General features: G+C 45.7%; 1 protein-coding gene across 2 annotated transcripts in view; it reads left to right on the top strand.

Moving 5' to 3' along the window:
* Positions 1-25,135, top strand: part of LOC119962866 (melatonin receptor type 1A) — a 123,417-nt gene that overhangs the window by 36,394 nt on the left and 61,888 nt on the right. The gene's annotated exons all lie outside the window — the stretch shown is intronic.

Raw genomic sequence — 25,135 nt, 5'->3', positions numbered from 1 at the left:
TATTGCATTGGTCCTCATACTTTACGCATTAATACGTTTATACATGTTGCTGAATGAGAAAGAGTGTCCGAGATGTGTTAATTGATGACGAGATGTCCTTCCCCTGCTCTTAAGAGTTTGGGTTTGAATGGGGCTAATATCTGTAGGACTATAGATTTATCACAATTAGGAGCCAATCCAAACAAAAGGAAAACCCCAAGCAGAAGTATTTTTCCTCATGTAATCACTTTTAATAGAGAACTTCCTAAATAAAATTAACACAAACATATTTAATCGAAATTGAAGGGAAACATTGATTGTCTACTATTATTACAGAATGATGTAGCGCAGAAGGCGACCATGCGGCCCATCGTAGCTCTTTGAGAAAGAAATATCCCATTCGTCCCAATCTCCGTCCCTTTCCCCAACATTCTCAAACCATTGCTGCCTCCAGTATTTATCCAAGTCGACTGCCATGTTCAATCTGGATTCGATTGGATTGGATTTGTTTATTGTCACGTGTACCGAGGTACAGTGAAAAGTATTTTTCTGCGAGCAGCTCAACAGATCATTCAGTACATGGAAGAAAAGGGAATTAAACAAAATTCAAGAAAATACAAGAAAATACATAATAGGGCAACACAAGATATACAATGTAACTACATAAGCATTGGCATCGGATGAAGCATACAGGGTGTACCTAATTCATAAATAAATGAATTTCGACTTGATGCTATTTTTACTTTTTCAACAAAATAAATATTTCTCTGGTAAAATTCTTGCCCCTGGTGATGTTGATCTCTGCTGAAGTTTGTGAAGAATTCATTGTTGCAAAATCTGAATACAGATTTTGAACAACATTCCCTCTGGTAAATATGAGATGATAGTATGTTGTAAACACTGTATTGCCCATTCCATTCTGCCTTAAGTTGTCTTTTGTTACACTTGGTATTTAAATTACTTCACTTTACTTCGACATGTATTATATATATCAATATATTTATACATATAATATTTCAGATTATCCACCTGCTTCCCTTGCATTTCAAATTTGATTGAATGTGTCGGTGTAATTTTCTTCGAGTTCTCAGAAAATTGTCCCATAAAAAGTTACATGAGAGATAGCAAAAATTAGGAAACAAATCTCTTGCAGCTGCCAGAGGTGAATTCATAGCTGAGTGTGATAACTCTGTGACCTTTTCTGCGTTATTTTGACAGATATGCACATTCTCTCTAAGTAGATATAAAGGTATTGGTGGAATAAGTTTGAGGATTATTCAGAAGACAGTTATGATGATAGAAAATTATTCAACCCCCCACAGAATTGCCATGTGCTAATTTTGTTGATCTGTCAGTCGTATTGTGGTACCCATTTGGTGGTATAAGTATATATTTATAAACTATTTTTGATGAACTCTCCTAATTCATTGACCATCAATGAAACAGCAAAGTAACATGTTTCCATTATAGAAAAGTTACAGCACACACAACAGATTGGCAGTGAAATATTGTAAACATTTATATAAGGAGCATCATCCTGTTTTCCTGGATATTTTCAGGCGTAGAAAAAATGCAGTCAAGCATTTGTGAGAATGCAGAACAAGCCATGTTTCTACATCTTGGAGTTTAATGTTCCATGTGATGTATTCAAAGTTTGGTATTTTCACAGCAATTGCTTTTTAGATCTTATTTCTGACCATCAGTCCAGCAGTTTGCAGGCTTTTGTTAAAAGATAGGCTCAAAGTGCAAATTTTACAAGCATGTTGAAAAGTAACATTAAAAAATCAGAAGAAATATAAACATATTAGGATCTGGAATAAACTGCCTGAGAGTGTGGTGGAGGCAAGTTTAATTGAGGCATTTATGAGGAATTATTATCTGAAAAGGAAATATTCATGGGGTGACAGGGAGTAGGCCAGAGAGTGGCATTAGATAAATTGTGCCTTTGGAAAGCCAGTGCAGACATGACAAACTGAAGGGCACCCCTCTGTGCTCTAACCACTCTGTGATGACAAAGACAGTGACTATGCATTATACATAGAAAATTAGCAGGCATCACAGTAAAGCTGCGCAAATTATCTGCCTTGCTAGGAATGCACTGTGGCACAGTGGTTAGCACTGCTGCTGCACAGCAACAGCGACCCGGGTTCAATTCTGGCCTCGGGTAACTGTGTGGAGTTAGCACTTCCTCCCTGTGTCTGCGTGGGCATCCTCCAGATGCTCCGGTTTCCTCCCACAGTCAAAAGATATGCAGGTTAGGTGGATTGACCATGATAAAATTGCCCCTTAATGTCCAGGGTGGAGCAGGTTTGATGGGGATCGGGTGGGGGAGTGGGCCGGTGCAGACCTGATGAGCCGCATGGCCTCCTTCTGCACTGTAGAGATTCTATGGCATAACAGAAAGTTCTAATTAGTGTTCGTACTTTGTACCAAATGTATTTTCCCCTGTGCTCCCTTTGATGTTATGGCTGATAATATTGTCACAAATATTCTAATTTGAAAGACAAAGTATTTACAATCTGTCTTTGCCTTAATAATCCTTAATGGTTATTTAAGATTTCAGAAATATAAGTCTCATCAATGTGAAATTATGAAATTGATTCTGATTGTTTGGTTATTTTCATTTGTCTTCAGGACTGGTTTAAATTTCCTGTCTTATGAGAGAGAGAAGAATTTCAGCTTTTGACATTGGAGCTTAAACTTCAATAAACATAGAGTTGTCTTGTTTTTCTTGGCAATCAAACGAGTGGATACATTTTAAACAAGCAAGGATAAAATGCCTCTAACGTATTTGTGGAGCAGCTCCTTATTAAATTATTGTTTCCAAGCAACAAAATTACAAAACTACAGAAATAAATATGAACCTTTTTGACCGTAAACCTATTTGTACACTCAAAGGTATGCATGGCAGCATGTGAGAAAAACAGATTGAGTCCAAAGATGGCAGGTTAGGTGGATTGGTCATGATAAATTGCCCTTAGTGTCCAAACAAAAGGTTAGGTGGGGTTACGGAAATAGGGTGGAGGAGTGGGCTTGAGTACGGTGCTCTTTCCAAGAGCCGGTGCAGACTCGATGGGTCAAATTGCCTCCTATTGCACTGTAAATTCTATGATTCTATAATTCTATGAGTGCAGAGAGATCAAATGCAGAAAGAGCTCATTCATTTGTTATTGCTAATCTGAATTGTGGCACTGTTACGTGTACCACTAAAATGATAATATTTCCTCCTACATTTTCTTCCAAATTTGCTTTGTGAGTTTAAGTGTGAAGTAAAGGTATTGCTGATTGGTTGGTGTTAGTGCACTAACATTGCAATTATACCAAATTGCTTCTGTGAATAGCTGTGAAGCATGACACCCATCTGGCAAGATCAGTCATACAGCAGGTTTCATCTTCAAGAGAAAGCACTTGCCATGCATGTTTATATATCGGCAAAGAGATCTGCTTTTCAGGTGGCTGTATTTTAATGTCAGGAGACCACAGACGGTGTTGTGTTATGCTGCTTCGTGTAGCATAAGCTGCATCCTTGATGTATGCTTTGACAAAGAAAGCTCCAGACTATGAAATGAGTTCAACGTGTTTATTGAACAATTAACACAGTTCTTAAAGGAGTTCGACACTCTGTTAATCTAGCTGTATTAACTCAGTCTATCTAGCTGTAGTAACTCAGTCTATCTTTACCAGCCTGCTCTAAGCCACGTGTTGGGTGTGATGCTGTTGATCAACCCTGATATGCTCTCTAGATGTATGTCTGTGGAAAGAGGCAGAGCATGTGTGCCCTGTCCTTTTATATGGGTTGTGAAGTACCCCATTGTGGTAATGCCACCTCTGGGTGTCCTGATTACCCATTGGTTGTGTCCTGATGTAATGACCCATTGGCTGTATGTCTGCATGTCATGACATCTCTGGTGCTCCCTCTAGTGGTTACTTAGTTGTCGTGTATTTATATTAACCCCTGTGTATATTGAGATGCATATCACCACATCCCCCCCCTCTTTTCGTGTTACATATTTTCTATACTTGGTTAAAGAAAATTGAACAAAATAGGTCGATAAGTGAAAACATGTACAAGTCATGATGACAGTGATGATTATACAATGCCAAATAATATTTATGAGTCCAAAGTTCACGAATTAAACAGTCGAGTGGCTTTATTGTTTTGTTTTTGAAGTGTTGATGTTGATGTTGTCATGTCCTTGTGAACGCCGTAAGTGTCCCCGTGCTTAAGGAACCAAGAAGTCATCAGTAGGTGTTCAAATGGTCAAATCACTTTGTTGTCTGATTTGGACTCTTTTTTTCGATGCTCGTGGTAGCGATTCTTGATGTCATCTTTCCTGTCTAACCTGGACTGGTGGCTGTGTTTGCGGTATTGATGCCGTTTGTCAGCTGCCTTGAAAGCTGGTCTGCTTGTTTGTAGTGTAGCAAACATGAATTTGGAAGATGCCTTATCATGCCCTGGTATGTCTGCACACTTGCCATTGTCTTAAGAGCTGTGCTGTCACAGTGTCCTGCATTTGCAGAGTTGTACCATGTCGTACCAGTCATTGTTCCAGTGTTGGTTTTGGCGGGCTTCTTGGTGACGTTAGTGCCTTTGGTACACTTGTTGTTGTCTGTGTTGTCGTTTTTTTAGGTTTTGTTGTGTTTGTTGCGCTCAATGACCATTCCGAGTGGAGAATTCCAGTCCTTCACAAAGTTACTTGTGTCTGTGTCCTTTGTAGCATCTGCTGTTTCATTGAGCATTTTGTCTTTGATTCCTCGGTGCTCCCCATCTGGAGTCATGTCCGGTTCACTTGAATCATCTTTGGCTTGTTGATGCTCCTCATCTGGAGTCAAAATGTTCAAGATTGCATTTTCTTGTGGAGCGACTCGAGTGGATGAGGTTTCAATTGACGTGGTCGTACTGGACTCACGAGTAGTTTCACTTGGATTGTCGAGTGCCTCTGTACGTACAAGCTGAGAGCCGTCAGTCTCGCTATGATGTTGCACATCCTGTCTGGGAATTGTGATTCACTTGTCTCACATACAGTGGGTAGACCTGCAGTGTCTTCTTGTTGGTTAGATGAGCTGGGTAGACTGTCAGAGCCTTCTTCTGGTGGCTCAAGTAATCTGGGTAGACTGTCATAGTATTTCTGTTGTTCACGTGAACATGGCAGACTTGCAGCGTCTGCTGTTGGTTGCTCAGATAAGGTGGATAGACCTTCATGGTCTTGTTCATGCATGGACTGCGCTTTGGAGTCTTGAGTTGCTCCCATTGTGTCAATGAGCTCGCTGTGGAGGCTTGTATCGCTCTCTCTGTGGAGTCTGGCATCATTCCCTGTGTGGAGTCATGCAGTGGTCTTGCTGTGGAGTCTTTCATCCCTCTCTGTGTGGAGTCGGGGACTCTTCGTGGTGCGTGGACCACTTTTCGTGTGGCATCAGGCCGCTCTCTCTGGGCTTTGGCTTCTTCGTGGATATTTGACAGGTTGCTGCCATCCAATGTATCAACCATCTGCCATGGCATCATGGTATTGGATTTATCTACCATGAGCAGAGTCATTTTGAGCTTTGCAACTGTGTTGCTGATGCTGTGATCAGCATATCCGAATAACTCAGCCATGTCTGAGTAGTATTCTTCGACAAACCATTTACCTTCTTTTGTTTCAGTATTGTCATTGCGCTCTCTGTGTCCAAGGAAGAAATCATCGTCTGAGTAGTAGTCTTCAAGGACCAAATCATCTCTTTGCGTGGTGCTAACTGCTTGTTGCAGGGTTCTGTAGAGGTTATTTTGATCTACTGGTCGAAGTTCAGGCATTGTGCTGTCTTTCCAGGTGAAAGAATGGTGTTTTGTGGCTTTAAAACTCTTTTTAATTTTCGGACATTTCCCCTTTAAGGGGGCGTGATCCAGGGCCTCTGACGTCATGACGCTCATGACGTCATGCATAGGACTCAATTGCGCATGTGCAGTCTGAGCTTCCTTTACAGTGCGCTCTTTTTGGAACTGCAGCTTCTCGCGCATGCGCAAAACACCGTTTTGCCGGTTCGCGTCTTCTTGGGAACTGCACATGTGCGGACTGGGCTGGCTGGATACGCGCAAGATAGCTGTCATTCAAAATTGCCATTTGCTTCTGTTGCAACCCTACCTCGGCCTCGTGGTGTGTCTTGGCCCAGTTTTACTGATTCATGTTGTGTTTTCCTCGCAGTAGCTTTCAAATTTGTCCAGGACTGACTGGAATTGCCTTCTGTCCTGCCCTTTGGAGTATTTAAAGGAGCGGAAGAGCTCTGTTGCATGTTCACCCGCAATGGTGAGTAGAAGAGCTATCTTCTCAGCATTGGCCACACCAGTTAGGTTGGATGCTTCCATGTGAAGCTGAAATCGTTGCTTGAATGCAAGCCAGTTGGCACTGAGATTACCATGGTACCTGAATGGATTAGGAACAAGAATCTTGATCATCGTGCCTGGGTTCGGTTGCTGGCTGTCATGGATCTTGCTGAGTTGAACTAAATAGATGTTTCAGGCACACATGGTATTATGTTGTGTTATGTTGCTTTGTGTAGCATAAGCTGCTTCCTTGATGTACGCTTTGACAAAGGAAGCTCCAGACTATGAAATGAGTTTAACTTGTTTATTGAACTATTAACACAGTTCTTAAATGAGTTTGACTCTCTGCTAATCTAACTGCAGTAACTCAGTCTATCTTTACCAGCCTGCTCTTAGTCACGTGCTGGGTGTGATGCTGTTGATCAACCCTGATGTACTCTCTAAATGTCTGTCTGTAGAAAGAGGCAGGGCATGTGTGCCCTGTCCTTTTATATGGGTTGTGAAGTGCCCCCTTGTAATGCCACCTCTGGGTGTCCTGATTACCCATTGGTTATATCCTGTTGTAATGACCCTTTGACTATGTCTGCATCTCTGGTGCTCCCTCTAGTGGTTACTTAGTTGCAGTGTATTTACATTAACCCCTTGTGTATACTGTATACAGTGATGCATATCACTACAGACGGCAGTTATTTTCTCCTTCATAAGTTTAGGATACTCAGTAACATATTTTTAAAAGTCTCCTGGAGATCCAATAGACCACATGAGCACTCTGAACCTGACTTCAGAGTATATTTGTATTGATGTGGAGTCAAAACCACTCGTTACCTCCAAGAAGATGGTGCATAGCTGCAATGTGACAACAGGTCTTATTTTCAAAGCAGAGTTGCTTTTGGAGAAGTGCATGAATGAACAAAGAGAGTAATATGGACAGCCAACGTAGAGAAAATAAAATGGCATGATCAGGCTCATGATCATTTTGCATGAATTGCCAGCATTCTTTAGGAAGGTAATAGACTTTATTCCAGGAAATATCTATTCAAGGCAATCTATTTATTTAAGTACGCTTCAACTCATAGGATTCCTACAAGTGCAGAAGGAGGCCGTTCGGCCCATCAAGTCTGCAACACCCCTCTGAAAGAGCACCTTAATCAGGCTCCCATTCTATCCCTGCAACACCGTAACCACACTTAATCTGCATATCTCTCAACACTAAGGAGCAATTTAGAATGGCCAATCCACCTAACCTTTTGCACTGTAGAAGGAAACTGGAGGACCCGGAGGAAACCCACGCACACACGGGGAGAAAGTGGAAGACACTGACAGTGACCCAAAGGCGGAATTGAACGCAGGTCCCAGGCTCTGTGAGGCAGCAGTGCTAACCATAGTGCTACCGTGCCGCCCCCATGTGCCACTGTGCCGCCCCCTAATAATACATTAAATGTATTTTCTAGTCACAATTAGAGAATCCTCTTGATGAAAACAAGTGTAATTTTGTTTTGGTTACATACATTTATAATGCATCAGCAACCAGAGTATTCACAGTTATGATTCTGCAAGTTGCAAAATAAAGTTTATGTTGAGGGCATCAATATGCACATTTTCTACTTTGTAAACAACATCTAGTGTCAATGTGACAGGTCATATTTTTCCTTTCCGCTCTCTTGAGCATATTGTGCGAAAAATAATTTGAAAGAATATTTTGGATGTTTAACTTGTATTTATTTCTACTCTAGTTAAACTGAAGAAACAAATTATTATTGCCATCAATGTCATATACAGTATATTTTTCATCAGTTACTCTTATGAACTGTTAGAGCTGCCATTTTAGGATAAAGTGTTAAAAATAAACTCTGCCTGGCCTCTCCGGTGAATGTAAAAGATCCATATTGCCATTTGGAAGAAGCGCAGCTGTGTTTTCTCAGGTAGCCTGACATACTTATCACTCAAACAGTATTCTTAAAATAAATAGACCATCTGGTCATTTTCTCTTGTTGCTTGTGGGAGTTTGCTGTGTGCAATGTTGATTGCCATATTTCCTCCATTACATCAATGACTACACTTCAGAAAGTACTACTTTGGCTGAAAAGCACTTTATGGAGTGGAATGGGGTGGGGGGCAGGTCCAGGGGTTGAATGAATTTCGAACATACATGGTTCACGAAGGCAGCAGTACATTGAAAATTGTAGCTGCCAAGGCAATTTTCATTCCTGAAGTTTCTGAAGCATGAATCAGAATTTTTTGAATTGGAGGCAAAGGTCTAAATCTCCCAGAGTTCTTTGGAGTGGTCTGGTACCTTTTTGGGTGGACATGAATGGACGTAAAAAGTGAATAAAGCCTGTAGAACTGTCAAGCTGTCAAGTCATTTAAATTCCTGCTGTTTAAATTTTGAAACAAAAAGCCTGCTGTGCCTCTCAGTTAAAATATAATCTGTATTTGCAATTTCAATTGCTGTTTGTTGGAATAAGCCTGAGGGTTATCATTACAATTAAAGTACTGATTGACTGCTTCCATTATTTGCAGTGGTGGGGGGAGAGGTGGATGGGATAGGGGAAGGGGACGGGATTGGGGAAAGTTGTACGTTCACAGTTTGATTGACAACTGCAAGAGTTTATGAAGGGATTAGTTATCTTTAATGTGGGGCTATGAATACAAATGTTTGTTTACATAAGGGATTAAGTACTTGAAAAAGATTTTGCTATATTGCATGGACTTTAGTCAATGAGAGTGTGTTTTTATATAGGGAACTCTGTAATAGATACATAATACTTTATTTAATTTCATCTCAGTCTGGCTCCTGAAGTCTGTCCATGGTGGATACTGGAGATAGTTGGCATAGAGGGTGAAAGAGTAAAGGATGTTGGGTGGGGGTCCTTGGTTGGCACAAGTTTCACCAAGTTGGCATATGACTATAGGGCGTGGGTAGAAGTGAATAGGTAGACATGAAGGATAAGGGGGCCACTAGGGTGGGGGGTGGGAGGGCAAGTGGTGGCATGATTTGGCATGGATGTGGCAGAGGAAGCATGTGGAGGTTTGAAGGTTGAGGTTAGAAAGCCTTACAATTTTTATCACAACATCGATTTCGCAATCACAATGTACCTTGACTAACATTCAACAATAAAGGCCAGCAACAAAAAGATTTGCAAAACACCTTTAGACAGCAACATTTGCAGTTATACAAACAAAGACTAAACGGAATGCAGGTCATATAAACCCATCTGATTACTAAACGTAGATGCCAAAATACTGGCCAAAAGTCAAAAGGCTGGAGAATTACGTTCTAGAGGTGGTCGCAGAGGACCAGACAGGCTTTGTAAAGGTAAACAGCTAACATCGAACATCAGGCGCCTGCTGAACGTTATGATCCCTTCTGGGGAGATAACACCAGAGGTGATCGTCTCCCTGGACGCAGAAAATGCCTCCGACAGAGTCGAGTGGAAGTACCTCATAGAGGTACTGGAGTGGTTTGGGCTCAGAACAGGGTTCACCTCCTGGGTAAAGCTCCTATGCAATGCTCCCATGGCGGGCGCATGGACAAACAACACCAGCTCCCAATACTTTCGGCTGCATAGGCTACCAGGCAGGGATGCCCGCTGTACCCACTGCTGTTCGCCCTAGTGATCGAACCACTAGTGATCGCTCTCAGAACAGCAAAAAAGGGGAGGCAGAGGGTGCAGAGTCTTGCTCTCTGCAGATGACCTGCTCCTCTACATCTCGAACCCACAAAGCAGCATGGAAGGAATCATCATGTTCCTGAAAGAGTTTGGCGCCTTTTCGGGCTACAAATTCAATCTGAGCAAAAGCGAGATCTTCCCAGTACCCCGCAAAGGGGAGCGGCAGCATTGGGGGGACTGCCTTTTAAACAAGCCCAACATAAATTCCGCTACCTGGGGATCCAAATCGCTCACCACTGGTCGGCGGTTCACAAGTGGAACCTGACCAGTCTGGCAGAGGAAGTCAAAAAGAACCTGCAAAGATGGAACACACTCTCACTCTCCCTCCTGGGGAGAGTGCAGATGATCAAAATGAACATACTTCCCAGGTACTTCTTCCTACTTAGATCTATCCCGATCCACATCCCCAAGGCCTTTTTCAACTCACTGGACAAGTTAATCATGGCGTTTGTATGGGGGCAGCGGGGGTGGGGGAAGAATGCTGGGATCCCAAAGGAAGTCCTACAGAGAACAAAGTCCAGGGGATGGCTAGCCCTCCCAAACCTACAATTCTACCACTGGGAGGCGACAGCAGAAAGAGTAACGGAATGGATTAAGGAGCCAGAAGCCGAGTGGGTGCGCGCGGGGGAGGCCTCCTGCAGGGGGACCTCCCTTCGGGCCCTCGCCACGGCGGCACTTCCATCCCCACCCAATAAACACTCTAGCAGCCCAGTGGTGGTAGCCACCCTCCAGACCTGGAACCAACTACGGCAGCAACTCTGCCTGACCGACTGTCTGACAAAGCCTCCATCTGCAACAACCATAGGTTTGTACCAGTGCTCATCGACGCCACCTTTAAAAAGTGGAGACAGGACAGGACGGGAGGGGGGGGGGGGGGGGGGGGGGGGGGAACACGGACAGTTAGGGGCCTCTTCCACTCGACTCTGTCAGAGGCTTTTTCTGCGTCCAGGGAGACGATCACCTCTGGTGTCGTCTCCCCGGAAGGGATCATGATCACGTTCAGCAGGCGCCTGATTTTCAATGTTAGCTGTTTACCTTTACAAAGCCTGTCACCACCTCTATAACGTAATTCTCCAGCCTTTTGACGAGGATCTTGGCCAGTATTTTGGCATCTACATTTAGTAATGACCTATACACTGGACGAACTGACGGAGAGATTCCAACTAGCTAAGGGCAACAAACTCAGATACCTGCAGCTTAAAAATTTCATATGGAAGGAGATAAGGATGTACCCACGACCACCGCGACAGACACTATTTGAGAAATTACTGGACGCAAACATTCTAGGTAGAGGAAACTGTAGCGACATGTACGAATGACTGGTAGAGAGGGCTGGCACTGTACTGGATGCGATGAGGAAGAAATGGGAAGAAGACATGGGGCTCAATAGGGTGGGGACTCTGGAGTAGGTAAACTCCACCTCCACATGCGTAAGACTCAACCTAACACAACTAAAGATGGTACATAGAGCCCACTTAACAAGAACCCGAATGAGTAGGTTTTTCCCAGAGGTGGAGGACAGATGTAAATGATGCCAAGGAGGTCCAGCCAACCATGCCCACATCTTCTGGTCTTGCCCCAGACTTGCTGGGTACTGGGCAGCCTTCTCAGGCAATGTCCAAAGTGGTGGGGATGAGGGTGGAGCCGTGCCCAAAAGTGGCGGTCTTCGGGGTATCAGATAGCCAGATCTCTTCATGGGAAGGAGGGCGGACGCCCTTGCCTTTGCCTCCCTGATTACCCGCCGTAGAATCCTGCTCGGCTGGCGGTCAGCAGCACCACCCAAAGCTGCAGACTGGCTGACCCGACCTATTGGAATTTCTTCAAATGGAGAAAATCAAATTTGCCATCTGGGGGTCGGAAGATGGCTTCCTCAGGACATGGGAGCCATTCACCCAACTGTTCTGGGACCTGTTTGTGGCCAACGAACAAACAAATAAATAATCAAGTAGCCAAGAGCCAGGGGAAAGTAGCCAAGACATGAGAGAAGAGAGGGAAGGGAGCGAAGACCCAGGGTGGGGGTGGGGGGGGGGGGGGGAGGGGACAGTGCAAGAGGGGGTAGCCAAACACAACTGAAAAGAAAGGGGAGCAGCAGAAAGGGAGAGGAGGGGAGGGGGAGAAAGGGGGGCAGGGAAGGGAGGTGGGAAGGGGGGCAGGGAAGAGAGGTGGGAAGGGGGGCAGGGAAGGGAGGTGGGAAGGGGGGCAGGGAAGAAGGAAGGACAGGGGGCAAAGAATAATAGAGGGGAGCCAAAGGGAGGAAAGAGAAGTTAACACAAACTGGAAGGAAAGCACAGGAAACGACAACTACCACAACAAACACAGCAGGGCAACAGAGAGTAAGAAAGTATAGGAGGAAGGAACGACAAACGGCCGAGGCAGAGGGCAACACACAACAACAGCGAAAACCGACTGGGAGAAGCAAGTAACAGACAGCGTCCCGCCCCCGCAATTTGTTTTTGTTTTGCTTGTTCTGTATCTATCTTACTTCTTAAAAAAAACCCAGAAAAGACAATGACATGTATAACATAATTGTCTTTCCGGTGCTTCTATGTATATACACTTCCCCAGTGTTTATTTGCCCATCCCTTGTTTTGTTTTTAGTTATGTAGTGTTTTTGTGATCTCTTTTTGGTTTCTTTATGTGTGCATCTGTAAATATATCATTAAAAACATTAAAAAAATATCAATGAACCATTCACCCTTACGTGTTCTATTAGTGCTGCCTTGAAGGTGCCTTTCCTAGTGCTCCTATGCAGTGCTACCCCAGTGACTACAGCATGGCTGGTGGAATGTCCCCCCCGGATATTCTGGAGGATACTGCAGACGACCTTGGAGGGCATTTTGAAGCAGCACTAGGTCTTGAGAACCAAGCTTTAGACTGCACCACCTCAGCAGCATTCAATTGAGATACAACTGCAAGAGCACTGACAAAATATAGAATCATAGAATGCCTACAGTGCAGAAGGAGGCCATTTGGCCCATTGAGTCTGCACTGACCCTCTGAAAGAGCACTCCAGTCAGGCACACTGCCCTACCCCATCCACCTTACCCTATGCTCACCACCCTGTAACTTAACCTGCATATACCTGGACATTATGGGGCGATTTAGCATGGCCAGTCCACCGAACATCTTTGGAATGTGGGAGGAAACCAGAGCACCCGGAGGAAGCCCACGCAGCCACGAGGAGCAAGTGCAAACTCCATACAGACTGTCACCCAAAGCCGGAATTGAATCTGGGTCCCTACCTCTGTGAGGCATCAGTGCTAACCACTGTGCCACCATGTCGTGTAGATGGCCATCACATCCATGCTAGAAAGGATGCGCTGCAAGCTTTGCATGATTCCCTGTGCCACGGTGAAGCCAGACTACTCCATAACAGCAACAAGATGTTTCCTGACAGTGCCAATCTCAACTCGTACTAATCTCCAATGTTCACAATGTGCTGATGACTGAGTTGTGGCTAGGATTGTAAAATCTAATGACGATACCGCCTTATCATTGTCGAAGAGTTGCTGGTGTTCTTCCTTCTGACTCACCTGAAGTTTTTCAGGTGGCAGGTCTGGGGTATCTGAAAACATACAAGCAAAAGGAAGGGGTGAGGTAAGTGAAGTGTTGGTGCGAATCAAAGTTCATAGTCGTATCATCAGCAACTTCCACTTCAAGCCTTATCTCAGGGTGAGGAGTGAGTTGAGAAGGGACATAAGACAGTCACTTACCATCACCCAGGATAACCTCTGCTGTGTCAGAACCACAGATCTTTAATGAGGGCACAGAAGATGGGAGTCATGCAGGCCGCCCTCCGGTTTTCTGGGGCTTCCTGATGTGTGTGACCTTCTCCTGAAAGAGAGATTGGCGATGATTGTGTGGAGCCATGATTGCTTGATGTCCCTGCCCGAGCTGAATAGCTGGGAGCCTGGGAAGGTAGGTGTATTTCTGGCAGCATTGGTAGGTGTATGTGGGTGAGGTGCAGTATGTGATTGTTAGATGTGAGTTCTAAGTGTTTGAGAGAGTTGCTGGAAATGTGACAAAGGTGTGGTGTATTGAGCAGAGTGAGAGATTGGTGGTGCGATGAGCAGGAGATGTAATATGAAGCTGGAATCACTTACATTGACTGCCTGTACATATTTTTTGCACTGCTGCCTTGGCATCAGAACCTGTGCAATGGGCTCTTACTCCCACTGCAGGTTGGTTTGTGGGAGCTTCCTACCCACCCAGGGAAAACAGCCTTCTTCATGGACCCTATCTCGGTCAGCAGAGTTTCTTGGACATTGTTGATAAACCCCCTTGTGTCCTGTGCCATTCTGCTTCCTACAATCTTCCCAGTTAATTGCCTTCAGGTCAGCAGTGGAGTTTCTCTTTTTTTTCGAAATATTTTTTATTCTCCTTTTTCACATATTTTCTCCCACATTTACACCCAACAATAAACAATAATCAGTAACGAATGTAATGTCAATCCCCATATCATTAACAACAATCCCATCCTCCCACCAAACCCCAAATATTGAACAAAGAACAAAGAAAATTACAGCCCAGGAACAGGCCCTTCGGCCCTCCCAGCCTGCGCCGATCCAGATCCTTTATCTAAACCTGTCTCCTATTTTCCACGGTCTACTTCCCTCTGTTCCCTGCCCATTCATATATCTGTCTAGATGTATCTTAAATGATGCTATCGTGCCCGCCTCTACCACCTCCGATGGCAAAGCGTTCCAGGCACCCACCACCCTCTGCGTAAAAAACTTTCCACGCACATCTCCCTTAAACTTTCCCCCTCTCACCTTGAAATCGTGACCCCTTGTAATTGACACCCCCAATCTTGGAAAAAGCTTGTTGCTATCCACCCTGTCCATACCTCTCATAATTTTGTAGACTAATGTTGGCCCGCATGTTAACATAAACAGATGACAAAAAGGAATCCGGAATTACCCATAGTCACCGTTAACATATACAGTTAGTCCCTCTCCCCCCAACCCTCCCAGCACACTAATGTTCGACGTGATCCAATTCTCGAAAGTGCATAATGAATAATGCCCATGAATTGTAGACTCCCTCCATCCTTCCCCTCAGTTCAAATTTGACCTTTTCAAGCGTCAACAATTCCAGCAGGCCCCCCCACCACGCCAGGGCACAGGGTGGGGAGGTTGATCTCTACCCTAACAGGATCGGCCTTCGGGCGATCAACGAGACAAAGGCTACAACATCTGCCTCCGCGCCCGTTTCCAATTCCGGCTGGTCCGACACCCCGAATGTGGCCTCCCGAGGGCCCGGGTGCAATTTCATGTACACCATTTTAGAGATTACCCTAAACACCTTCTCCACATTCGCCGCCCAGTAATAATACATCAGGTTCGGAAGACCCAAACCCGCTGTCTGCCTTCCTCTCTGTAGTAGCACCTTTTAAATTCTGGCCACCTTCCCTCCCCATATGAACGAGGTAATCATCCCTTCAATCTCTCTAAAAAATGCCTTTGGCAGGAAAATCGGCCGGCATTGAAAAATAAACAGGAATCGCGGCAGCACATTCATTTTAACCACCTGTACCCGACCTGTTTGTGACAGAGGGAGACCATCCCACCTTGTCAGATCAGCTTTCACCCTCCCCACCAAACTAGAAATATTGTACCTACCGAACCCCCCCCCCCGATCTCGAGCAACCTGCACCCCCAGGTATCTAAAGTGAGTCCCTGCCTTACGGAATGGCAACCCCCCCCCCCCATCCCTGCTCCCACCCCTGGCCGAGACACTGCAAAATATTCACTCTTTTTTTTTTACCAAACAATTTTATTGAGGTACTTTACGGCATTGTAAACAGTTACAGATAACAACAAAAAAAAAGCAAAAAAGGCAAAAATGTGCAAACATCAACGTACAATCAATACTTCAATTGAACCATACTGCACAAGCCCTGCTCCTCTCCCATCGACACTACCCGCCTATTTATCCCACCTACTCTACTCTAATCTCCCCCCTCACCCCCCCCCCCCCCCCCCCCCCCCCCCGCTGTCGTTCATTCTCCCGCGAAGAAGTCGATGAATGGCTGCCACCTTCGGGGGAACCCCAGTACAGATCCCCTCAAGGCGAACTTAATTTTTTCCATACCCAGAAAACTTGACATGTCCGAAAGCCATAGCTCGGTCTTCGGGGGTTTTGAGTCCCTCCATGCCAGCAGTATTCGCCGCCGGGCTATCAGGGAAGCAAAGGCCAGAACATCGGCCTCTTTCTCACCCTGGACTCCCGGGTCTTCCAAAACCCCAAAAATTGCCACCCCTGTACCCATTACCACCCTTGTTTTTAGCACCCGGGACATGATCCCCGCAAATCCCTCCCAGTACCCCTTAAGCTTAGGACATGCCCAAAACATGTGAACGTGGTTTGCTGGTCCTCCCCCGCATCTAGCGCACTTATCCTCTACCCCAAAGAATTTGCTCATCCGAGCTACCGTCATGTGGGCCCGGTGAACGACCGTAAATTGAATACGGCCGAGCCTGGCACATGTTGTGGTTGAGTTTACCCTACTCAGGGCTTCTGCCCACAGCCCATCCTCCATCTCCCCGCCAAGCTCCTCCTCCCATTTGAGTTTCAGTTCCTCCGTCTGAGACTCTTCCCCCTTCATGAGCACCTTATAAATATCTGAGACTCTACCCTCTCCTCCTTCTCCTTTAGAGACTATTCTGTCTTGGATCCCTATTGGCGGGAGGCGTGGGAAGGATGGGACCTGTCTGCGGACAAAGTCCCGCATCTGTAAGTACCTGACATCATTGCCCCTTACCAGACCAAATTTCTCCTCCAAGCCCCTCAAACTCGCAAAGCTCCCCTCCAGGAACATATCGCCCACCCTCCTCACCCCCGCCTGCCGCCATGTTTGAAACCCCCCCATCCATGCTCCCGGGGGCAAATCGATGGTTATCACATATTGGAGCCCAGACAGATGCACCCACCTCCCCTACATGCCTCCGCCACTGGCCCCATATCCGCAGGGTCGCCCCCACTACCGGGCTGGTGGAGTACCTGGCCGGTGACAGCGGTAGGGGAGCCGTGACCAGGGCTGCCAAACTGGTGCCCTTGCACGAAGCCGCCTCCACCCGCTCCCAGATAGACCAAAATATTCACTCTTGTCTAGATTTAATTTGTACCCCGAGAAAGACCCAAACACTCGAAGCAGCTCCAATATTTCCCCTATTGACACACTTGGTTCTGACACGTATAATAACAAGTCATCGGCATATAAGGACACCCTAGCTCTATCCCCTCCCGCACTATCCCCTTCCATACCCCCGAACTTCTTAATGTGATGGCCAATGGCTCAATCGCGAGTGCAAACAGCAGGGGGGAACATAAGACATTCCTGTCTAGTCCCACGGTGGAGAGGAAAGTATTCTGAGCTGATGTTATTTGTGCAGACACTGGCCTTTGGCTCCTTATATAATAGCTTTACCCAGTCCACAAATCTGGGTCCAATTCCAAACCGCTCTAGAACTGCCATCAAGTATCCCCATTCTACCCGGTCAAACGCTTTCTCGGCGTCTAATGCCACAACCACCTCTGTATCCTTCCCTCCACCATTACCATAACCACGTTCAATACCCTCCTAATGTTCGAAAAGAGCTGCCTCTCTCTCACAAACCCCGTCTGATCTTCACCGATCACCTTCGGGAGGCACTACTCTAGCCGACCTGCCAGTACCTGTGGTGATATGCATCACTGTAGATACACAAGGGGTTAATGCAAGTGTACGTGGACTAGCTAGACACTAGAGGGAGCACCAGAGACATGACACACAGACACTCAAACAACAGGTCAGTAAGATAGGACACGAACAATGGGCATTCACGATACACACAGAGGTGACACCACCACAGGAGGGCATTACACAAACCCATATATAAAGGACACAGCACACATGATCTTCCTCTTTCCAGTGGAGACACTCAGTGAGTACAGACACAGGGTTGATTCAACGCATCATACCCACCACCTGGATTGTAGCAGACTGGTTCGTCAGTCTGAGTAGCTACAGAAGGATTAACGGGAGAGTCGAATCCAAGCAGGAGAATTGTTAACAGTTTAATAAATGTGTTAAAGTTATCTCCAAGTCTGAACCTTCCTTTGTCAGAGTGAACATCAAGGAAGCAGCTTATGCTACGCCAAGAGCATAACAAGACAGTATCTTCCCCAATATCTTTACGTCCACGTTTAAAAGTGATATGGGCCTATACAACCCACACTCCATGGATCCTTATCTTTCTTAAGTAACAGGGAAATCGATAGAACATAGAACATAGAACACTACAGCGCAGTATGGGCCCTTCGGCCCTCGATGTTGCGCCGACCTGTGAAACCATCTGAAGCCTATCTGACCTACACTATTCCATTTTCATCCAAGATGCCTGCCCCAAAGTTTGTGCTAACACCCCCTTTCCTATCACCTCCCCAAACATCTTCACCATCAGTAGTGGAGTTTCTCTTTAATATGGAGTCTGCCTTTTAAGAAGGGAAGGCTGGTTGGATCATGTGATTTACTAACAAACCATATGATTTGCTAACAGGAGGCTGACTGATCCTCCGTACAGAGAGCCTGGCAGCATTACAGAGAGTAGAGCAGCCTGGGAGCCGTACGGCCCAGTGTTATTATTCAGATCAGGCGGGTACACCTAAATTGCAGAGCGCCCACCATGACATGAATTGCGACAAACAGATCATGAATCTTGACCCCCACATGTGAAAACAGAGTTATCCAATTTCGAGCTAAGTCTAAATCTAAATCAGGAAATATGAGTTAGAATATTTAATTCAATGTGAAATCTTATGTAGAATACAAAGTAAAAAGAGAGAAAGAAAGACAGAATTGAGAGAGTGAAGGAGAGATAAGAAAACGTTTTTAAAATTTTTTTATCTTCGGTTAAAATCTGAAGAAATTGGACTCCACACTTCTATCATTACATTTTCAATGCCTGAGTCATTGTTTGGCAGTAATTAAGACTTATTAAGCTTTTTTAGAAATCACCTACAGCTGAATGCCCCATGTTGTGATATGGTTAACAAGTGTTTAAGTATACTAACTCATGGCTTTACAAGGATTTCAAAACTGAGTCTATCTGTGAGGTGCTATTATAGCTCAGCCTGCGAAGGAGCAGGGTAACTTGGACAGCAACTTCCGGATTTCCGCGTTTAACTGCACATGTGCGGACTCCAGAAGTTGCTGTCTAATTTACTCCACAATAACGGTGGCCACTTTTCTTGTATTCTTGTACTTGTAGCGGGAAAACGATTATCATTGTTGACTTGATTATTTTTCTGCCGTTAACAAAATCAGGTTTTATTGACTTGTTATTGACCTGATACTTCATTTCGATAATCAGTGTTCCCTGGTTGCCAAAGCTTTAATGGATTTTTGTTGGTCACTATTTGGTCAATTTGTATTTTCTTTTCTTCTGCCACACGCACAAGAAAAAACTGGCGCCTTTGATTTACTTGAGTCATTCAGTCAAATTAAAAAAAAAAAATAATTTTATCCAAAAGCAGAATGCTGTGGATTCTGGAAATTTGAAATAAGAACAGAAAATGCTGGAAAACAAATACTCAGCAGGTAATAGCAGCATCTGAGGCTAGCTAAGCAGAGTTCAAGTTTCAGGTCTGTAACCTTCTGTCAGGAAGTGTGACAGCAAGGTGGAGAAATAAAATGCATTTGGTCTTCCCAGTGCTGCATAGAGCACATTGTGAGCAGTGAATACTATCGACTAAATTGAAAGAAATACTGATATTTCTGTCCTTGGCCGACTGCACTCTTCCAGTAGGGTTCAGTTTAAGCTTCAGGAACCGCATCTTTCAATTAGGTACTGTGGAGCCTTCTGGACTCAACATCGTGTTCAACAATTTCAGACCATAACCTGACCCCATTTTCCTTACTTTCCTTTGCTTGTTTTGTTTTTTTCTCTTTCACTTACCAGCACACATGCTCCAGGCACACCTTCAGTTTCTTTGGCTAGAATTTCTCGACCTTTCATGCCGGTGGGGTCTTTTATTAACAATTAATTTATGGGATGTGGGCTTTGCTGGTTAGGCTAGCATTTATTGCCCATCCCTTGTTGCCCTTCAGAACATAGAACATACAGTGCAGAAGTAGGCCATTCAGCCCATCGAGTCTGCACCGACCCACTTAAGCCCTAACTTCCACCCTATCCCCATAACCCAATAACCCCATCTAACCTTTTTTGGTCACTAAGGGCAATTTATCATGGCCAATCCACCTAAGCTGCACGTCTTTGGACTGTGGGAGGAAACCGGAGCACCCGGAGGAAACCCACACAGGCACGGGGAGAACATGCAGACGCCACACAGACAGTGACCCAGCAGGGAATCGAACCTGGGACCCTGGCGCTGTGAAGCCACTGTGCTAATCACTTGTGCTGCCCAAAGGTGGTGTTGAGTTGCCTTCTTGAACCGCTGCAACCCTTGAGATGTAGGTACACCCGCTGTACTGTTAGGGAGTGAGTTCCAGGATTTTGCCCCAGGGACAGTGAAGGAACGGCAATATATTTCCAAGTGACTTGGAGGGGAACCTCCAGGTTGTGGTGTTCCCAGGTATCTGCTGCTCTTGTCCTTCTAGATGGTTGTGGTCTTGGGTTTGGAAGGTGATGTGTAAGGAACCTTAGTGAGTTACTGCAGTGCATCTTGTAGATGGTACACACGGCAGCCACTGTTCATCGGTGGTGGAGAGTTTTAAAGTTTGTGGAAGATGGAGCAATCAAGCGAACTGCTTTGTCCTGGATGGTGATGAGCTTCTTGAGTGTTGTTGGAGCTGCATTCATCCAGGTAAGTGGAGAGGATTCCATTACACTCCTGACTTGTGTCCTGTCGATGGTGGATGGGCTTTGGGGGATCAGGAGGTGAGTTACTTGACGTAGGATTCCGAGCTTTTGACCTGCCCTGTTAGCCACAGTATTAATGTGGCTCATCCAGTTCAGGCTCTGATCAATGGTCAGCCCCCAGAATGTTGATTGTGAGGGAGTCAGCGATGGTAATGCCATTGATTGTCAAGGGGCGATGGTTAGATCCTATCTTGTAGGATATGATCATTGTCTGGCACGTGTGACGCGAATGTAACTTGCCACTTGTCAGCCCAAGCCTGTATAAATGTCTTGCTGCATTTGGACATGGACTGCTTCGTTACCTGAGGAGTCGCAAATGGTGCTGAACATTGTGCAGTCATCCACAAACATCCCCACTTCTGATCTTAAACTGGCGGAACTTAATCCGTGAGCAGGTTATTGCTGAGTAAGTGCCGCTTGATACTCCACCTGATATCAAGAAACGGCTGAAGGCACAGGACACTGCAAAGGCTATGGGCCCTGACAATATTCCAGCAATAATACTGAAGACTTGTGCTCCAGAACTTGCCTTTGATGACCCTTTCCATCACTTTGCTGATGATGGAGAGTAGACTGATTGGGCAATAATTGGCTGGTTTGGATTTGTCCTGTTCCTTGTATACAGGGCACACCTGGGCAATTTTCCACATTGCTGGGTAGATGCCAGTGTTGTAGCTGTACTGGAACAGCTTGGCTAGGGGTGCAGCAAGTTCTGGAGCACAAGTCTTCAGTCTTTAGTGCTATTGCTGGAATATTATCAGGACCCATAGCCTTTTAAAAAAAAAAAAAAAAATTTAAGAGTACCCAATTTATTTTTTTCCAATTAATGGGCAATTTAGCATGGCCAATCCACCTAGCCTGCACATCTTTGGGTTGGGGGAGCGAAAATCACGCAAACACGGGGAGAATGTGCAAAGTCCACACGGACAGTGACCCAGATCCGGGATCGACCCCTGGGACCTTATCTTTGTGAGGCAGCAGGGCTAACCCACTCCGGTCCCATGGCCTTTGTCATATCCAGTGTCTTCAGCCGTTTCTTGATATCCGGTGGAGTCAATCGTATTGACTGAAGACTGACATCTGTGATGCTGGGGACCTCCGGAGGAAACCAAAATGGATCACCACTCAGCAATTCTGACTGAAGATTGTTGCGAATGCCTCAGCCTTGCCTTTTGCCCATACGTCCTGCTGCAGTGAATCTAGTTTCGGCTGAGTATCAAATTCTCCATTATCGTTGACAGCAGTGGCGGGTCAAACTTGGATCGGAGAATCCCGGCCTTTGTGCTTTTTTCTTGTCCCACCACCATTCCCTTTGGCCCTGGAAGACTAACTCTTCTTTCATTCAATCTCTCCTGCCGTCCAATCTATCACAGACCTTCCTTTTGTCCTTGCCCCACCCATCCCTTTCCAAAGCTTAGTTTGTTTCAATTTTTCCCAATTCCGATGAGGTTATCCGAAACCTGAGCTGTACTTCCCCCACCACATGGATACTCTCTAACCTGCTGAGCTCTTTTCCAGCATTTTCCAATTTTATCTAACTTCAGCTTTGTGGGACTAAATTTGATGGGCCCTGTAAATGGGTGTGGGTGCTGCGATGCACAACTAACCAGCACCCTTGTCAGGGGTGCTGGCAGCCATGCAGGAGCTGAATTTGATTGTGTAAAATTGAATAAAAGCATAACATGAGAGAGTGCAGCCTCCATGATTTTCAGATGCTGCACTAGAGGCATAAGTAGAAGAGTTTGAATGGAGGAGAGATGTCATGTGTCTGTCTATAGGCAAGGAGAATCTCCAGAAAACGTGCTCAGAAGACACTAGATCAGGTAGCTGTTGATGTTAATGCCAGGAATCAAGCCGTGAGGACTTGGAGGCAGTGTTGAATGAAATTCAGTGGCCTTACAAGTGGACAAGGTCAGTGATCGTGTCTTCAAAAGCTATAGCTTAACAAATGAGCCACCAACTCAGTTGCTGCTCAATTCACCACAACCCCATCACCCACCTACCAACAATCACTAGCCATCAGGCCTGGTATCTAACATTCATATGCTTTTCCTCACCCTCACACTCTTAGCACTGCTCCAATCCTCAGCCACATCTTCAATTGCACTACCAGCTGTTCAACCATGATTCACATGACTCAAACAGATTACATGGCTCTAACTAAAACATTTCCTTCCCTCTTGCAGGATAAACTTCTGCACAGTCATCGGAAACAAGAGCTAATTTAGTTGGGGGTTGATGGGAGTGCTGGAGTGGAGGGTGAGAGTAGGGGGAGGCCTGGTGGGAGTTGAGGTGGGCGGTTGGTGGGAGTGGGGGAGGGGGGGGGTTGGGAGATGTTATGTGTCGGCTCATCTGCATGTACTAACCCTCATGGAGAAGGTGGTGCTGGCCATTTTTGGGACAGTCATTACTGAGGCTCTGGCAACAATGGGGCTGAAACCATCAAAGATGATATGAATATATTCATCCCTAATCTTTTTTATATCCCATGCAGTGGAAGGAGATTCAATCATGGCTTTCAAAAAAGAGAATTGGATCACTGTCTCGAGAATTTGCAGGGTTGAAAAGATGGGGAAGTGAAATTAGGTAAGGAGTACTTGCAGAGAGTTGACACAGACATGAAATGCTGAATGGCCTCCTGTGCTGTAAACCTTCTGTGATTCTATGAAAACAAAAGTAATAATAATAATAATCACTTATTGTCACGAGTAGGCTTCAATGAAGTTACTGTGAAAAGCCCCTAGTCGCCACATTCCGGCGCCTGTTCGGGGAGACCGGTACGGGAATTGAACCCGTGCTGCTGGCCTTGTTCTGCATTACAAGCCAGCTCTTTAGCACACTGTGCTAAACCAGTCCCAGTATGTTGAAATGAACAAGTAAAATCAAAGCACTATACATAAAATAAAAGCAACCCCATAAGGCCCAATGAGCAACTTGATTTTTTTTTTGCATTTATTTCTGGGTGTAGCCATGTTGTGATTCCCACTGTGCCTAAAGCTGATGTGGGAGTGACCTGCTGGCCTTGCTGCTTGAGTGCATTAGATGTTTCTGGCAGATAATCACTGGGTTGAGAAGCCCTTGAAATGCCCAGCACAGTCTGTGCCACTTTCAGTCGTATTCAGTGCTGGAAGCAGCATTTGTGTCACTTTCAGAGGTGCCAAGGAGCCAATGTCAAAGCCAGGGTTACCTTGAACAGGGCCCCCAATAGTTCAACCATTCCTCAGCCCTTCCCTGGCCCAGCTGCACTCTCCACCTTTCAAGGGGTGGATCACCACTTGGCAAAGGGTGCACGGTGTCTCTGAGTTATCTCGCCTATTCAGCACTCACACCACTCAAGGATGAGGCCATTCTGTGGAGGTCAGTGTGTGCCTCCTGCACCCACTTGGTGGTCTGCCACATGTAGCTCTCTCTGAGAGCTAATCTTAATGGTGGAGACCAAATGCTCATGAGCCACTGATGGTGATGGATGGACTCCTCCATCATGGGTATGTGGGGATACTGACAAATGTTCACACATTTCCTGCTGAATTGCTGTTCTCACTTCTGCGATGGAGGCTGACTGTACGTGCTCCTGCACTTGCATAACATGCTTGTCAGCTGGTCCACCTTGCATGTCGGGTATTTGACTGCAGGATGCTATCTCCTCCTCGGAGGTCCCTGCTGCTGTCCTCTGCTGCACCATCTCCAATACTGGCCTGTGGAAGAGACAAGAGCATGGTTAACAATGTCCCGATGCAGACTCGTCCTCCTGGCTGTACGTGCTGCTGAACTGCAAACAGTCACCATGAACCATAGATAAGGTTCCCACTGAAAACTGAGGATGTTCACTTCTCTCAGTCTCTCTGAGCTCCACACCCACTGAACCCTCTGCAACAGCTTGGCCTGGTACCACCCAGCCAATCTCCATTGCCACCTCCTCCGTGTTATCACTGCAAGGAAGGACAGACTGCTACCCACCCATCTCTGCTTCCTTGCATTATGAGCTGTCTTCTGCAGAGTCCCAAAGAAAGAGTGTGATACAACTCTCCTGCCTTTGCAATGTTTATAAGGCTGTGCCACTTTCAGTGGCCACCGTCGTGGCATTGGGAGGTCTGCTGCATGTGTTTAGCCCTGTTAGCACTGTGTCGAGTTCTAAAGATTGGCCGTGGTGCGCCAGTGTGATGCCACCACCTGCTTTGATGCACATGTTGGCCCTTGTTGAGTCACTTTGTATGGGTCATCCACATTGCTGCCCAAGTAATGACAACCATATTATGCATGTTGGCCTTCCACCTTGCCAGCCACCACAAGGCTCAATATGCAAGTGCCTTCAGACATTGAAGGTG

Source organism: Scyliorhinus canicula, chromosome 3 (genome assembly GCF_902713615.1).
Source record: "Scyliorhinus canicula chromosome 3, sScyCan1.1, whole genome shotgun sequence".
Classification (NCBI taxonomy): Eukaryota; Metazoa; Chordata; class Chondrichthyes; order Carcharhiniformes; family Scyliorhinidae; genus Scyliorhinus; species Scyliorhinus canicula.
This window is presented reverse-complemented; position numbering and strand designations above follow the sequence as displayed.